Here is an 18,352-nt window from a genome sequence, read left to right on the forward strand (position 1 = left end):
TATCTTTAATTTTCTTGAAAAGATTTCTTGTTTTTCCTATTCTGTTGTTTTCCTCTATTTCTTTGCATTGATCACTGGGGAAGGCTTTCTTATCTCTCCTTGCTATTCTTTGGAACTCTGCATTCAGATGCTTATATCTTTCCTTTCCTCCTTTGCTTTTCACTTCTCTTCTTTTCACAGCTATCTGTAAGGCCTCCTCAGACAGCCATTTTGCTTTTTTGCATTTCTTTTCCATGGGGATGGTCTTGGTCCCTGTCTCCTGTACAATGTCACGAACCTCCGTCCAGAGTTCATCAGGCACTCTATCTATCAGATCTAGTCCCTTAAATCTATTTCTCACTTCCACTGTATAATCATAAGGGATTTGATTTAGGTCATATGAATGGTCTAATGTTTTTCCCTACTTTCTTCAATTTAAGTCTGAATTTGAAAATAAGGAGTTCATGATCTGAGCCACAGTTAGCTCCTGGTCTTGTTTTTGCTAACTGTATACAGCTTCTCCATCTTTGGCTGCAAAAAATATAATCAATCTGATTTCGGTGTTGACCATCTGGTGATGTCCATGTGTAGAGTCTTCTCTTGTGTTGTTGGAAGAGGGTGTTTGCTATGACCAGTGTGTTCTCTTGACAAAACTCTATTAGCCTTTGCCCTGCTTCATTCCGTGCTCCAAGGCCAAATTTGCCTGTTACTCCAGGTGTTTCTTGACTTCCTACTTTTGCATTCCAGTCCCCTATGATGAAAAGGACATCTTTTTTGGGTATTAGTTCTAAAAGGTCTTGTAGTTCTTCATAGAACTGTTCAACTTCAGCTTCTTCAGCATTACTGGTTGGGACATAGACTTAGATTACTGTAATATTGAATGGTTTGCCTTGGAAACGAACAGAAATCATTCTGTCGTTTTTAAGATTGCATCCAAGTACTGCATTTCGGACTCTTTTGTTGACCATGATGGCTACTCCATTTCTTCTAAGGGATTCCTGCCCACAGTAGTAGATATAATGGTCATCTGAGTTAAATTCACCCATTCCAGTCCATTTTAGTTCACTGATTCCTAGAATGTCAACGTTCACTCTTGACCACTTCCAATTTGCCTTGATTCATGGACCTAACATTCCAGGTTCCTATGCAATATTGCTCTTTACAGCACCGGACCTTGCTTCTATCACCAGTCACATCCACAGCTGGGTATTTGTTTCACTTTGGCTCCATCCCTTCATACTGGGCAACTACCGACCTAGGGAATTCCTCATTCAGTATCCTATACCTGATACCAAATAGCCAGTATGCTTGTTCCTCCCTGTCCACTTCCCACAGCCCAACTTAACTAGTTGCCATTGTGTTTATAGACATAGCTCAAGATGATCAAAGATTTCTCCCATTGGTTTGCCACTGTTTGTTTAAAATTCAGTTATCTCTAGGTCACATTTAATAGCCTAAATAAAGACCAAAAAAAGGCGGGGGGGATAAAGTTCGACTGCTGTTTAAAATAAATTAAATTGTCAAATTGTCAAAATAACAATATTGCCCTAATATAAACTTACAGCACATGGGAATCTGAGTCAGGGCAGCTGCAATGATCTTAATAATGCAGTTCACAGCCCACCAATTATACACATACAACCAGTCAGCCTTCTTGCTTTTGCTGACCCTGTGGAGCCGACACATATGTGCCACAACTGGTAGGCAAATCAGAATTGAAGGCAGAGACCTGAAATTTAGATTTTGTTAGAGAGAGTGTTTCCTGAAACATATTACCTCTCAGGTTTACATCAGGGCTTCACATTTCATAAGGCAAATTTTGAAATCTTCTGGCACACCCAGACATGGAACCAGAAGATAATAAAGCTATTCATTACTTTTGGCATGAATCTGTCTATTCGTAGAAGAATCTAAAATTGTCATTGATTTTATAGTATTTTAAGCTGAAAACACATTAGGTATGCAAGTCAATGCTTTCTTTTTGTACCTCTGTATTCTTTTCCAAACTAACCACAAAAGTAAACTTTTGGCAAATATGGTTCAGGTTCAGCAAAATACTAAATAGGATTTTGCAAAAGTTATTTTCCCTTATGTTTTAAGCCCCTGTCCACTCTGGGGAAAACACAACCCACATATCTCTAATTCATTTATGTTTAATGAAGTGAAATATTTTGTCAGTGGTCTGCTGTGCAAAAGGATTTTGGAGGTTCTTCCCCAGTTTTCTCCTTGTTTTCATGTCTCCTCTGATCTAATTCCAATAGAAATTTTCTAACCAGTGATGCTTACTTAGTAAAATATTCCTTTAAGTTTGAAATCTTGTAAAAGGTGCACTTTTCTCTCACTTTTTATTGAAGTTCTTATGACCTTTAAATATAGTTTTCAAATATCTAACAAAACCTTACCGAATTATATGTTTTCTTTTCCCTTTTTTATGTTAAAACAAACAAAAATAAAGAATTCTGAATATGGTAAAGTACTTCTCAGCTTGCCAGTTTGTGTCAGAATAAAGATTAAATAAGCACCACTTTGTTCTTTTCACTATTTGATTCTAGATAATTTAATGTACATTAATACAGTCTTTTCCGTAAGCAGCATTCAAACCATGATGTTTCTTTTCCTATATTTCATATTAATAAATATTGTTTAATATGGAAAAATTGACTTTTTCTGACCACTCCTACCATCACAATCATATACCCCCCCAACCCCTCTTAATCATATTTGATTTTCATTTGAAAATAATGTAACACATCTGCTGGAATCATGGAAAAAAAGAAAAAGAAATGTAGATTCTGGGGAAACTCAGACATGTTGATGACAGTCTGTAGCCTGATACACTTGAAATAGGCAATGGAAATTTCATGAAATAATAAACCACAAAAGAGTACTATATGAAGAACAGCGATGGAACTAAAGAGGTGAAGTACTATAGCATGATGCTAGAGTCTAATTTCCAGAAAAGTAGATTCCCTAGCCTCAGTCTTTATGTCAAATGGATGGACAAAATATAGTCAAAATATTTTTTTTCTCTAAGCTGCATATCTCATATAGCTGTATTTTATTGCATCAAGCTATCTGTAAACATTCAATCAGCTGGACTCCAAGCTCTCCTATAGAAATGTGTTTCATTTTTGAAAATCATCAATAAACCATAGGACATTTGGAAGAGGGTATAGACATGAGATATTGAAGATCACTTCATAACAGAACTGACTAGAGAGAACAGTATGTGGGGAAAAAAGTGTTAGTCACTCAGTTGTGTCTGACTCTTTGCGACCCCTTGAACTGTGGCCCACCAGGCTCCTCTTCCATTCCTCTGTCCATGGAATTCTCCAGGCAAGAATACTGGAGTGGGTAGCCATTCGCTTCTCCAGGGGATCTTCCTGATCCCCTTCCCAGGTGTCCTGCAGGCAAAGATTCTTTACCATCTGAGTCACCAAGGAAGAGTAATTACAAAGGTGTTGCCACCAGGTGATGTGGGTTTAAAACCTTCCTCTACTGTTTATTATACATTGTCTTTGGATAAGTTACCTGACCTATCTGTGCCTCAGTTTACTCAAATAAAAGAGATTATAAGTAGTTCTTACTTGATATAGCTGTTGTAGAATTTAGTAAAGTACTTCCTGTAAAGCAAGTATATCTCTAGATAAATAGCTCATCCATGTCCCTCTTCTATATCTTTCCAGAGCCCATTGCTTGCTGTTTTGTCAATACTTGCTCAACTAAATCTTCAAAACCAGGCTACACATTCACTTCCTCCTTGAAGAGCTCTGCCATCAACCTATTTAACTCCAATCTCTGCTACTCAACCTTACCTCAGGACTCCAGTAGTGATTTTACTACTGGGGAATTTTGGGGAATTTATTATTTTGACATGATATCAGCACATTATCTGTCTGATTTCTATCTCTCCAATTAGAAAGCCAGCTCTTCTTATATATCTATGGGTTTTGCTCCATCTTATTTTCTTCTCTATACCACATAGACATATGGAAATATTAAAAATAATTTCTTTATTTCATTCATTTCTTTAATGAAGAAGGAATTATTACTTAAAATGATTTTTACTTAATTTTTAAAAACTGCAGTAAATACATGAAACAAAATTTAACCATTTTTAAGTGTACAGTTCAGAGTACTAAATACCTTCACCTTGTTGTACAACTAATATTCAGATCTTTTTTGCCTTATAAACTGAAATTCTATACCCATCCCATCACTTCATGGGAAATAGATGGAAAACAGTGGAAACAGTGTCAGACTTTATTCTGAGGGGCTCCAAAATCACTGCAGATTGCTGATTGCAGCCATGAAATTAAAAGACGCTTGCTCCTTGGAAGGAAAGTTATGACCAACCTTGATAGTATATTAAAAAGCAGAGACATTACTTTGCCAACCAAGGTCTGTCTAGTCAAGGCTATGGTTTTTCCCGTGGTCATGTATGGATGTGAGAGTTGGACTGTGAAGAAAGGTGAGCACCGAAGAATTGATGCTTTTGAACTGTGGTGTTGGAGAAGACTCTTGAGAGTCCTTTGTACTTCAAGGAGATCCAACCAGTCCATTCTAAAGGAGATCAATCCTGGGTGTTCATTGGAAGGACTGATGCTAAAGCTGAAACTGCAATACTTTGGCCACCTCATGCGACGAGCTGACTCACTGGAAAAGAGTCTGATGCTGGGAAAGGTTGGGGGCGGGAGGAGAAGGGGATGACAGAGAATGAGATGGCTGGATGGCATCACCGACTCTGTGGACATGAGTCTGAGTGAACTCTGGGAGTTGGTGATGGACAGGGAGGCCTGGCGTGCTGTGATTCATGGGGTCGCGGAGAGTCGGACATGACTGAGCGACTGAACTGAACTGAACAACTCATTTTTCTCGTCTCACAGTTCTTGGTATCACCATTCTACTTTCTGTTTCTATGGGTTGGACTACTCTAGGTACCTCATATAAGTGGGATTATACAGTATTTGCCTTTTTGTGACTGGGTTATTTCACTTAGTATAACATCCTCAAGTTTCATTCATGCTGCACTATATGTGGAAAGCTTCCATTTTTAAGGCTGAATCATGTTCCAATATGGATATATACCACATTTTATTTACCCACTTTATCTGTTGATATACTTTTGGCTACTTCCACGTTTTGTGAATAACACTACTAAGAACATAGATATGCACATATCTCTTTAAGACTCAGCTTTCTGTTCTTTTAGATATATACCTGGAAGAAATTAATTTCATAAATGGTTACTGAATACCAGATACTGTGCTAGGTCCTGGTTGGTGGGGAGGGCATACAAAGATCAACAGGACATGGTCAGTACCCTTCAGAAGCTCATTCACATGATATCAACTCCTGTTGTACTAACGGTAATAAAAGGTATGCTGCTGCTAAGTCACTTCAGTCGTGTCCGACTCTGTGTGACCTCATAGACAGAAGCCCACCAGGCTCCCCCATCCCTGGGATTCTCCAGGCAAGAACACTGGAGTGGGTTGCCATTTCCTTCTCCAATGTGTGAAAGTGAAAAGTGAAAGTGAAGTCGCTCAGTTGTATCTGACCCTTAGCGACCCCACGGACTGCAAGGTATATGAGCCCTAAAAAGGGAGGAAAGGCTTCATCTAAGAGGTAATCTTTGGGTTGATTCTTAGGTCAAAAGTGAAAATTTACTAGGCAGAGGATAAAGAAAAGGCATTCAAGGGAAAAGAAACAACAGGTACAAAAGTACAAGCTGTGGAACAGCACATTGTGTTAAGGAAATCTTCAAGTTGCTATGACTGGAACATAGGCCATGGGGTTGAAGAACTAAGTTGGGGAAAGGGACTGAAGAACTAAGTTGAGGCCAAATTTAAGTCTGATTGTGAAGGCCACTAGATGAGAAAGTAGGAGCTCAAAATTTATCTTCTAGGCAAAGGAGCTCCAGTCTGTTAGGAAAGAACACTGATTTAAATTGCTTCTGAGAAGATCAAGAATAGTATGAGGATGCTTCTAGGGACAGTGGATAAGAGGCCATTGAAATAGTGCAGGGAGGAGATAATAAGGTCCATCCTTCTGTTTGGTTATTTTTGGTAAAAGTGACTACTGAAAAGGGTTTGGAAGCAGAAAACCAGAGACTGAATCCTCGCTTTTCACTTATTAGTTGTCACTTAGACTTCCCTGAGTTTTCAGATCCTATCTATAAAATATGAACAATAATACCTGGGGATTTATGAGGATCAAGGAAAGGGATGCATATGAATGTACTTTGTAAACTGCCAACATTCTGTGCAAGTGTAAAGTAACATTAATATTATAATTCGATATTCATCAACTGATAATTTATTCAAAACAAGGCATTAAGTATATTTTCCAACTAACAAGGTATCCTATTTTCAGTTAATAACACAAGGCTGAATAAATAAAATCTCATTAACTAGAAGTCATTTTTTTCTAGTCTCTTGATTTAAAATAAGTGATATAAAATAGTGTGGAAGAAAATAAAATGGAGCTGATTAATCATTTCTGATTTAGTTGAATTCATTTTTGCCCATTTTTTGTCTAAGTTACCCGATCCTTTTACTCTCAGTGAAGATTGCGAATTTTAGACATATGTATAACCCCCAAAATTTCTTGTTTAACCTCGCAGTTTTCTTAGCCATACCCACACAAAGATAGAAATACAGAACATTTGTCAAGATGATTTGATATTGTACAGATGGGCATTATATAAATGCAGATACTGTTGGGATATTTAAAGTACCATCGATGCAAAGGAGGACATTTTAGATTCGAACTGACATAGACTCTAAACACAATGATGATAATAGGAATTAGCAAGACTGTCCATTTATTCCATACATTAACAGCTGAGTTGGACATTTCCTAGCTACACCATGAGAGGAAGGCACGGCAGCCCTTGAAGTCCCCCCCACCCCGTGAGAAGAGATATAAAGAAAATAGCAATTTTTAAAAAAAATCTAGCATAAATTTGCTAACAATTTGACTTGGAAAAGTAAAAATGGGATTTTGACTACCCTCCCTCTCATACATAAGGAGTCAGGAGAATAATCGGAATGATTTGGAGGGAAATTTTCAACTAAGCAAAAGAGTTACATGTCAATCAGAAAGTAACAGGTTGTTTACATTGATTGAGTCATGTGTCAATATTTTTGGCACCTATAGTTTCAGCAAGACAGTAGTCCTTGATATACAGGGTAAGTTGCTTAGCATTTCAAATATGCCTTCAATTTAGGAGAGTAAGAGGTAATGAAGTTCAAAACGTGGCCTGCTGTACCTCATATTCAATGATTTATGCAAATGTGCACTTAAGAGTCTACCATTAGAGTTCTGCATGGGTTTCTTTTACTGATGCTATCTCTGGTTTAGCAGAGCTGCTACCTACTATGCCATCAACTCCACATCAAAAATTTTTCTGCTGCCTTGGTTTCTTTTGCTGTAACAGTATCATTCTTTCCAAATACTTTAAGCTGATTATTGATTTTTACTCCAAAATATGCACATCCCTATTATTTCCAGAATGGATCCGAGTCAGAATTATGGGAATATTTTAATGTGTTATCTTCTTAAATATTTACATATTTCTGACTGTTTTCTCTCTTGATGTATTTACCTACATACAAGGACATATTTCCTTCCTGTCTGTCAACCAGCCCCACTGGCCACCTCAGGTTGATTCCTTCCATTAGAGGAAACTAACAACAGCAATGTAAATACTCTTCTCTACCAAAGGACACTATTCGGTTGAACGAATCCCAGTAGAATGATTAAGATTGTTTTTCCAAACTTACAAATGAATAATTGAGACTTCTACAAGCTGATAGAGGCAGGTCAAACTCAAGCAAAATCTTGAGCTCAGGAATAGCCTTCCAGGAGAAGAGTGATAAGTAGAAACTGCATATAGTAACTGCTGCTTCAAGTCTGCAGGACAATCTTCAACAACAACCTGCTCCTAAGATATACCAAGTAAATGAATGAATGATGTGACCCCAGGTGTCTAGAAGTCAGTTAGTAGAGAAAACAAACAAACAAATGTGCTTTCCTTACACCATTCCGTACTTCTGACAGTTTCAAATTCCTTAGTTTCTTTATTATTTCCCATAGCATATAAAAGCACCTGGCTACTATGCAGAAAAAGAGCGAGAACCTTGGTGGATATATTTTTCTTTGTATTAATAAGCCATATATTCATCATAACCATATTTCCTTATAGCCACCCATTTCTTAAACACAGAGGAAAAAGGTATAGATTGTGGTGCCAGAATCAGAATAAGATGTGTGGTCACCTTCAAGGAGGGGGCTTCCTTCCAGGTAGGCATGGGAAAATATTATTTTGTCATTTATTTCTGCCTCCGACCCTATTTGAGCCTCCCTTTGAGAGAGTAGCCCTTTTCTTGTGTGCAGTTGTGCTGGGAGTTAGTGTCCAATGCTTTCTAGAAGGGCCAAGGCATCCAGACCATCCCCTTCCTGCCTCAGCACAGTCAAGAAGACATACCTGATTCAGGCTCAGCAGATCTGACACCCTTTTCTGGGAGGTGAATTTAAAGAAATACATTGAGAAATGCCAGCCCTTTCCTGCTTCAGAATCTACCTCAGTTCTCAGTTCCCAGTCCTCCAGTACTCCCTCTATTCTTTTCTGCTTTTCCACCTGATCCTCCAGGTCCCTACTGATTTGGTATCCCCAAGAGCTTTCTAGATAATCAGAAAATTCCCTTTGGGCTCAATATAAACAGTCATTTCTGATGCTTACAGATATGAACCCTGACTAATACAGATATAAATAACAGACATGAATCTTGCTTGGAGTGATACTGGGGAACTCAAGTTCCTAGTTTTAAGTATAGCATGAACTCAACCTAGGGAAATTCTCTCTGGTACTAGAGCCATTAGATCTGACAATCAGGAAACAAGCATTAAGGGTCACAGACATAACACAGCAGGAACTACTAAAATGAAAGGCATATTCCACTGTTAATCCAGTGGATAGAATGACCTGCTGTGATCCTCTCACTGGGATCGGATATAATCATAGCTGATTTTCAAACTTTAGGCTGTGTAAGAGTCACTTTGGAAGCTTCTTAAAAAATTCAGTGCCCTAATTGTCCTTTCAGAAATACTAATCTACAATTTCTTTTGCGAAATTGGGAAAATTTGGAGGAAAGGAGAAATAAGTATTGCCTATGGATTCAACCCACTCCAGTACTCTTGCCTGGAGAATCCCATGGATGGAGGAGCCTGGTAGGCTGCAGTCCATGGGGTCTCAAAGAGTCGGACACGAATGAGCGACTTCACTTTCACTTTTCACTTGCATGCATTGGAGAAAGAAATGGCAACCCACTCCAGTGTTCTTGCCTGGAAAATCCCAGGGACAGGGGAGCCCGGTGGGCTGCCGTCTATGGGGTCACACAGAGTCGGACATGAATGAAGTGACTTAGCAGCAGCAGCAGCAGCATGAAAGGATTCAACTTCTTAGGAAACGTAGCAAATCAACACATGTCATATCCAAAGTGTACTGAGCCTGCTAGGATTCAATTTTGTACACTTAGGAAAAGTAACAAAATGGATAGATAGCAAAACTATAAACATTGTAAGCAATTCTGCCTTCCCTCTCTAGAAAAGTACATGTGTCATTGGCCAGGCTTGGTATCACTGTGCCTCTCAATGTGACCATTTCACCAACTGCAAATGATTTTAATGTCTATAGATGTGGACATTTTAAAAAATAAGGTCCCAAAACATGCATCAGTTATTTTATCAAGTACTCAACCAAACAAGCAACAATCTCTCCCAAGCTTTCAAAAAAGAATCCACATTGGATTTATCAAGAGACCTTCTTAAGAATTTTCAGGATTATTTTGCTAACAGTGTCCCCGAGTAAGATGAAAGTGTTAGTAGCTCAGTTATGTCTGACTTTGCGTTCCCATGGACTGTAACCTGTCAGGCTCCTTTGTCCATGGAATTCTCCAGGCAAGAATACTGGAGGAGGTTGCCATTCCCTGCCTTTATTAAGCCCAGTGTTGACAGAGGCAATACAGTGTAAAGCAGGGGTTAAATGCCTTTATTTTGAAGCCAGATTGAGTGAGTTCAAATTCCTGCTCCAGCATTTATTAACTGTGTGAGTTTGGGCAAGTTGCTTACCGCTCCATGCTCACCTTCCTCACCTGTAAAATAATAGTTTCTCTTTCACAAGGAGGGACTCTGGGTTACAGAGTACAAAACCAACCACACGTAAATCTTGGCACAGATAAAGGATAGAATCCCTTCCTCACTTTTCTCCACTTCCCAAGGCCTGCAATAGTGCACTGGACTAATATTTCACTGACATTCAGGCCAAGTGAAAGCACGGCAAATATTGTAAAAACAGCTGCCCTGGTTTCACTTGGCAACCACTGTGGCTATAAGCAAAGCCACAGTTGCAAGATTCCATGTATAGGCTGAAAAAAGTCAGTCAAGTCTTTCAGATACTGAATTATCACAGTAAGAATCATGAAGTTGGGTTAAAACTGGAAGCCTTCCCTGACCACCAGCCTAGGCTGGGTCCCCTAGTCATATACTCTCAAGGGATCCTCTAATTCTTCATTTTATTTAAATAGTATTTAGTGTCTATCACTTCTTTGTCTCTGATATCACTGAGGCCCAACGCCCCAGAATATAAACTCCATGGGGACCCTTCCACTCCTACTCACCAATATTGAACATAGTGCTTTGAGTAATTCAGGCATTCATTCAATAAATATTTACTGAATAAGTGAATGTGTGAATGACAATCACATGCATGTATTTTAGATATTCTCTATTTTTAAAGTGCAGGCTATGAGTAAGGAAGGGGACCAATATCCATTTTCATATTGTCAGTTTTAAAGTCAGCCATATGCTCCACCATACTAAGTGTTCACCCCTTCATCTGAACTCAACAACGCTTCTTGAGCACTACCATGTGCTGCATTGCTCAGGACACAGAGACGTTCTCGATGAGTTCATCCTCCTCTACATCTCCTTTTCCCACCAAACGCACAGGAAGGGGAACTGCATATTATCCTTTTATTAAACAAGCATTTTTTGAGTGATTGTTACACGCTGTGTTCTGTATCTCTAGTTCTGTATTTCATTTGGTGCCTTCTTTCTGGTGGTCAGGGAAGGTTTCCAGTTTTAACCCAAGTCATGATTCTTACTGTGATGATTTGGTCTAAAAGGTATAGACAAGAATCTGTACTCTCTTCATTATGCATTGTATGACTTTGCCAGTGAACAATTATTCATTTGCTCTATAAGAATAAATGAGTCTCCTGGGTGAGACACGTAAGTCTGAGGCAATGATATATTCTTGTTTACAGACCAGATAACACTGCTGTTAGAGACCTCAAAATCTCACTTACTCAAATGTATTTCTTACTGTCCCAAGTTCTTTGTAAGTTCAGTGTCTCTCCAAAGCAGCTCTCTTCCAAGTACCAGTGATCTGATCATTTCCATCTTGCTGCTATCTCAGCATTTAGCCTGCAAGGTTGCCATGTCAGGGGAGTAGAGACAATGAAGAACCCACATTGCTCCTCTATTCTTTAGTCTAGAGAGACAGTCTATCCAGAGTTCCTTGAGCAGAAAGAGTAACATGTCCCTACCTAACTGTAATGGATCCAGGAAGGAGAGGTGAAACGGATATGGTTATTTGCTAAAAATTTCTACCACGTTGTTGTATTATACTCTTATCAGAAGCAATCTCAATCTGTGGAGTAAACTCTGAGATAATAGAAGACCACTAAACTAGATGTTAGGGAGTATCTTCCATTCCACTAATTTTTAATAAAGGAGGCTGAGGCTTAAAGGTAATTCATGATTTCAGAACTATCTAGCAGAAATACCAGAACTGGCGATGAGGCGCCCAGAATCCCTATCCAGCATATTTTCCCCAGTACACAATGATCCTCTCACAACACAGCCCACATGGCATTCTATGTGGCCTCCCCATCAGTAGGAGGCTGCAGAATCAGATAAAAACGGAGCCTTCACAGTTCAACCAGAGCCAACTGTCTCATGTCAGCTGATTAAATGGATTACAGTCATCTATCTATTCAAAAGAAATTCCATTTCCTTAGACCTTCCATTTTCAATGCAGTATGTTATTTTCAATGAGAAATTCAGTAGGCAGGAACTAAATTTGTTGAGCCCTGAGGCCTGGATTTTAAATTTTTATTAAGTATGTATGTTGCCCTCACACATCAAGCACAGATAGTTAAATTCTGGTTTGGAAAATTTGCTGGAATTTACTGGGCATATATGAACTGGGTTGTATCTTGTATTAAATAGCACAGTGAGCTTGATTTTTAGGTTATTCTTCTTTACTTATAATTTTTACTGGCATTGAAAATAGATTTAAAAGTGGGCAGTTTACTTTCCATAATAGCAGAAAATGCATTTGGTAGAGGGGAAAGTTTTAAAGAGAATATATTCAAAGATAAGCTACCTGATCTAGGATTTAGTTCATAAGTGGCCAAACTGTACAGAATGTCTGTCTCTCTTCTTTCCCCACCATCTCTTGTTTTCACATATCTAAACCAAACATGCTTCTCTATTCAAAGGCCCTTTTCACCCTGACATCAGACGTGACAAAGAAAGTGATATTGGCAAACATCTTCTAGGCAGGAGATGGAAAGTCACGGTCCTTCAGACAGATGTCAACCAAACTCCAAAGTGCCCCTCCTGACACATGCATGTCCTCTGATGTGCTCACAAAGTCCTTTTAGGACCACAGTAGCCAGAAGCACATCTTCAGGCCATTTCAAGTTCCAGTCAACAGCCATTTCTGGACATTTCCTAAGAAATGTATTTCTGTCCTTGAGATCTCCTTCAGCACAGCGTCTCCCACTCTACCTAGCAGCCTGGACAGTTCTGACATCACTCCATTTTCTAAGTCACCGTCACATTAACACACACACAAACACACACATATGCACACATACACACAAAAGAGGAAAGAAAAAGAGAGAAAGGAAAAATAAAATTACATTTAAAATAGTATTAGGTCTCATTTTCTTCATCCCTTTCAAAAAGTCTGCTCCTTTAGCTTAGTGCCATCTAGTTGTGCATGGAGATCGGTGGCTTTTTCAGATTCATTGCCAATGATCAGTCTGCAAACTGACTGACAAGCAGGGCCAAGAGACCAGGCACATGCCCTCTTGATATGTGCATGCCCTCTGATGAATGTATATTCTCCCTTCCCTTCTCTGTAAGCCAGTTAGCTTCTTGAATTGACATGACTCTCCCAGTCCAAGTTGAGGCCCTAAGTGGGCATTCTATCATGCAATTCAACGTGGTCCTGCTTAGGGCAGGACATGATACAGTTTTATCACAGTGTTCTATGAATTCTCAGGAGTAGAACAGGTAAGGTTTGTCAAAGCCCCATGGGAGCACAGAATTTTTCTGTGAGACACCATATGTATCCTTGATACCTTACCTTTCACCAGATACTAAACTATGAGCCCTTGGTCAAGTCACTGAACTTCCTTGGGTTTCATCCTTGTGAACTATAGAGTGGAGACCTTAGTGTACTTGTTTCTCTTTCTTGCATGATATGAACAAATAAAAACAAGACATAGTCATAAAATACTTTGAACAAAACATGATAATTACAAGCTCATGCATTGCTCGTGGGAGTATTAAAAGGTGTGTGTGTGTGTGTGTGTGTGTGTGTGTGTTAGTTGCTCAGTTGTGTCTGACTCTTTGTGACCTCATGGAATATAGCCCATCAGGCTCCTCTGTCTGTGGTATTCCCCAGGCAAGAATACTAGAGTGGGTTGCCATGTCCTCCTCCAGGGGATCTTCCCCACCCAGGGGTTGAATCAATGTCTCTTATATTTCCTGCATTGGTAGGCACGTTCTTTACCACTGAGCCACCTGGTAAGCTCGTATTAAAAGGTATAACCACTGAAAAGTATTAATAACTTGGAGTATTACTGCACTCATTGGAATTATATCTGACTGACTGTGACAGAAAGTCTAAAACAACAGAGGCTTATACAAGAAATAAGTTCATATTTCTCCAATTAAGTCTCAAGGAATAAAGCCTCTTGCTGGGAAGGCAGCTCCAGGAAGTTATGCAGGTTCCTCCTGGTTCTAACTTCCCTACAGCAGGGCCCTTATGCTCTTAGTCCAAAATGACCCCGAGACCTTTTGACAACATATCTGTAATTCTGATGCCAGAAACAAGGAAGGGAACAGAACCAAGGAAATTCACTGGATATATAGCAGCAATCTCTTTAAGTAATATACTGAAAACTGCCATACATTTTTATTTACATATCATTGGCCAAAATTTAAATTGTCATACTTAGCAGCAAGGAAGGGTAGGAAATGTTTCCTCCAGACATCCATATGTCCAAATGAAAATTAAGGAGAATAAGTTTTAAAGTTGGAAACTAGTAGTTTTTGTTCCACCAAATGAAATTGAACCTGATCATAAGTAGCTTATGATCCAACAAGTCTGCATATGGGTGCATGCCCTAGAGAAGCTCTTTCATATGGCAAGACTGACAAATGGACAGAAATTTTCATTGTGGCACTGCTTGCTATCCTAAGAATGCTCTGTGCTTCACCTATTCATCCCCCACCATTTTCCTGAAGCCCTGGCAATGCAATCACTATACAATCTATTTCAGATGCGATGGGGCAGGGATTTGTACCTACAGTAAGGTACAATTAATCAATTTTTTCTCTTTTGTACTATATTAAAAACTTCTGTTTCCATTGCTAGAGATACTTCCCTTTGGCAATACAGTGCCACCCCTTCCCCTTTTAGAAACGGGGGAAATTCAGAGAGACAATGCCTTTACAGTTAATTTTTACTAGGAGAACATAAGTTCGTGGAGAAACTTCAATAGATATTAATAAAGAAAACTCTTTTGCTTATTTCAACTAAGGAATATTGAGATACATAATAATCATTTATTGACATAAAGGCCTATACCTAGAGAAATAAATTGCTTTCTTTTAAAGTCTTGACTGGAATGGGTGAATTTAACTCAGATGACCATTATATCTACTACTGTGGGCAGGAATCCCTTAGAAGAAATGGAGTAGCCATCATGGTCAACAAAAGAGTTCAAAATGCAGTACTTGGATGCAATCTCAAAAACAACGGAATCATCTTTGTTCGTTTCCAAGGAAAACCATTCAATATCACAGTAATTCAAGTCTATACCCCAACCAGAAATGTTGAGGAAGCTGAAGCTGACCAGTTCTATGAAGACCTACAAGACCTTCTAGAACTAACACCCCAAAAAGATGTCCTTGTCATTATAGGGACTGGAATGCAAAAGTAGGAAGTCAAGAAACACCTGGAGTAACAGGCAAATTTGGCCTTGGAGTACAGAGTGAAGTAGGGCAAAGGCTAATAGAGTTCTGCCAAGAGAATGCACTGGTCATAGCAAACACCCTCTTCCAACAACAAAAGAGAAGACTCTACACATGGATATCACCAGATGGTCGACACCAAAATCAGATTCATTATATTCCTTGCAGCCAAAGATTGAAAAGCTCTATACAGTCAGCAAAAACAAGACCAGGAGCTGATCATGTCTCCGATCATGAACTCCTTATTGCCAAATTCAGACTGAAATTGAAGAAAGTGGAGAAAACCACTAGATCATTCAGGTATGACCTAAATCAAATCCCTTATTACTATACAGTGGAAGTGAGGAATAGATTTTAAGGGACTAGATCTGATAGACAGAGTGCCTGATGAACTATGAATGGAGGTTTGTGACATTGTGCAGGAAACAGGGATCAAGACCATCCCCAAGGAAAAGAAATACAAAAAAGGAAAATGGCTGTCTGAGGAGGCCTTACAAATAGCTGTGAAAAGAAAAGAAGTGAAAAGCAAAGGAAAAAAGGAAACATATACCCATTTGAATGCAGAGTCCAAAGAATAGCAAGGAGAGGTAAGAAAGCCTTCCTCAGCGATCAGTGCAAAGAAATAGAGGAGAACAATACAATGGGAAAGACTAGAGATCTCTTCAAGAAAATTAGAGATACCAAGGGAACATTTCATGCAACGATGGGCTCAATAAAGGACAGAATGGTACAGACATAACAGAAGCAGAAGATATTAAGAGGTGGCAAGAATACACAGAAAAACTGTACAAAAAAGGTCTTCACGACCCAGATAATCATGATGGTGTGATTACTCACCTAGTAGAGCCAGACATCCTGGAATGTGAAGTCAAGTGGGGCTTAGGAAGCATCACTACAAACAAAGCTAGTGGAAGTGATGGAATTCCAATTGAGTTATTTCAAATCCTAAAAGATGATGCTCTGAAAGTGCTGCACTCAATATGCCAGCAAATTTGGAAAACTCAGCAGTGGCCATAGGACTGGAAAAGGTCACTTTTCATTCCAATAACAAAGAAAGGCAATACCAAAGAATGCTCAAACTACCGCACAATTGCACTCATCTCACACGCTAGTAAAGTCATGCTTAAAATTCTCCAAGCCAGGCTTCAGCAATATGTGAACCATGAACTTCCATATGTACAAGCTCATTTTCGAAAAGGCAGAGGAACCAGAGATCAAATTGCCAACATCTGCTGGATCATGAAAGAAGAGAATTCCAGAAAAACATCTCTTTCTGCTTTATTGACTATGCCACAGCCTTTCACTGTGTGGATCACAATAAACTGGAAAATTCTGAAAGAGATGGGAATACCAGACCTCCCGACCTGCCTCTTGAGAAACCTGTATTCAGGTCAGGAAGCAACAGTTAGAACTGGACATGAAACAACAGACTGGTTCCATATAGGAAAAGGAGTATGTCAAGTCTGTATATTGTCACCCTGCTTATTTAACTTATATGCAGAGTACATCATGAGGAACACTGGGCTGGAGGAAGCACAAGCTGGAATCAAGATTGCTGGGAGAAATATCAATAACCTAAGATATGCAAATGATACCACCCTTATGGCAGAAAGTGAAGAGGAACTAAAGAGCCTCTTGATGAAAGTGAAAAAAGAGTGTGAAAATGTTGGCTTAAAGTTCAACATTCAGAAAACTAACATCATAGCATCTGGTCCCATCACTTCATGGGAAATAGATGGGGAAACAGTGGCTGACTTTATTTTTTGGGGCTCCAAAATCACTGCAGATGGTGATTGCAGCCATGAAATTAAAAGATGCTTACTCCTTGGAAGGAAAGTTACAACCAACCTAGACAGCACATTAAAAAGCAGAGACATTACTTTGCCAACAAATGGCCATCTAGTCAAGGCTATGGTTTTTCCAGTGGTCATGTATGGATGTGAGAGTTGGACTACAAAGAAAGCTGATCACCAAAGAATTGATGCTTTTGAACTGTGGTGTTGGAGAAGACTCTTGAGAGTCCCTTGGACAGTAAGGAGATCCAACCAGTCCATCCTAAAGGAGACCAGTCCTGGGTGTTCATTGGAAGGACTGATGCTGAAGCTGAAGCTCCAATACTTTAGCCACCTGATGTGAAGAGCTGACTCATTTGAAAAGACCCTGATGCTGGGAAAGATTAGGGGCAGGAGGAGAAGGGGACAACAGAGGATGAGATGGTTGGGTGGCATCATCGACCCAAGGGACATGGGTTTGGGTGAACTTGGGTGACAGGGAGGCCTGCCATGCAGCAGTTCATGGGGTCGCAAAGAGTTGGACACGAATGAGCGACTGAACTGAACTGAAAGTCTTGACATTCAACCATTCTCTGATTAAATTCTAAATTAAAAACCTTTCCACTGATTACTACCTTGCTTATGAATATCAGTTTCCAAATGCCATGGTGTTATGTTCTTGGTACTGGGTACAGTATTTCTTTCAATAGACTCCTATATGTACAAAAAGTGTTCATGCAAGTTTGAAGATTCCATTACAGATTCCCAGAGAGAATTTATTTTCCTTCTATTTTGTCCTGACTTCAGACACAGTAACTAGAGTAAAAGGAATTTCTATTGCTGTGCTAAAATTTGAAATGGCAAAATTTTAATTTTTTTTATTGCTCAATGACTTAGCATTATGGCTTTCTAGGTGGTGCAGTGGTATAAGAATCCTCCTGCCAACACAGGAGATGCAAGAAACATGGGTTCAAACCCTAGGTTTAGAAGATCCCCTGGAGAAGTAAATGGCAACCCACTCCAGTATTCTTGCCCGGGAAATCCCATGGACAAAGGAGCCTGATGAGCTACAGTCCATGGGGTCACAAAGAGTTGGAAACAACTTATCGACTGAGCACATACAACTTAGTGTAAGATATTTTCAAAGGAGAAATAAACTAGGTGTTACTTTTTATATGGAAAGAAAACAGCGAAAAGATAAATATTGCTTAGTTCCAATTCTTGAGGGCATAGTTTCCAGTGGCTTTCAAAATGCCTCAATGTAT

The sequence above is a fragment of the Moschus berezovskii genome, chromosome 9, assembly GCF_049115385.1.
Source record: "Moschus berezovskii isolate FMDL1 chromosome 9, NW_MosBer_1.0, whole genome shotgun sequence".
Classification (NCBI taxonomy): domain Eukaryota; kingdom Metazoa; phylum Chordata; class Mammalia; order Artiodactyla; family Moschidae; genus Moschus; species Moschus berezovskii.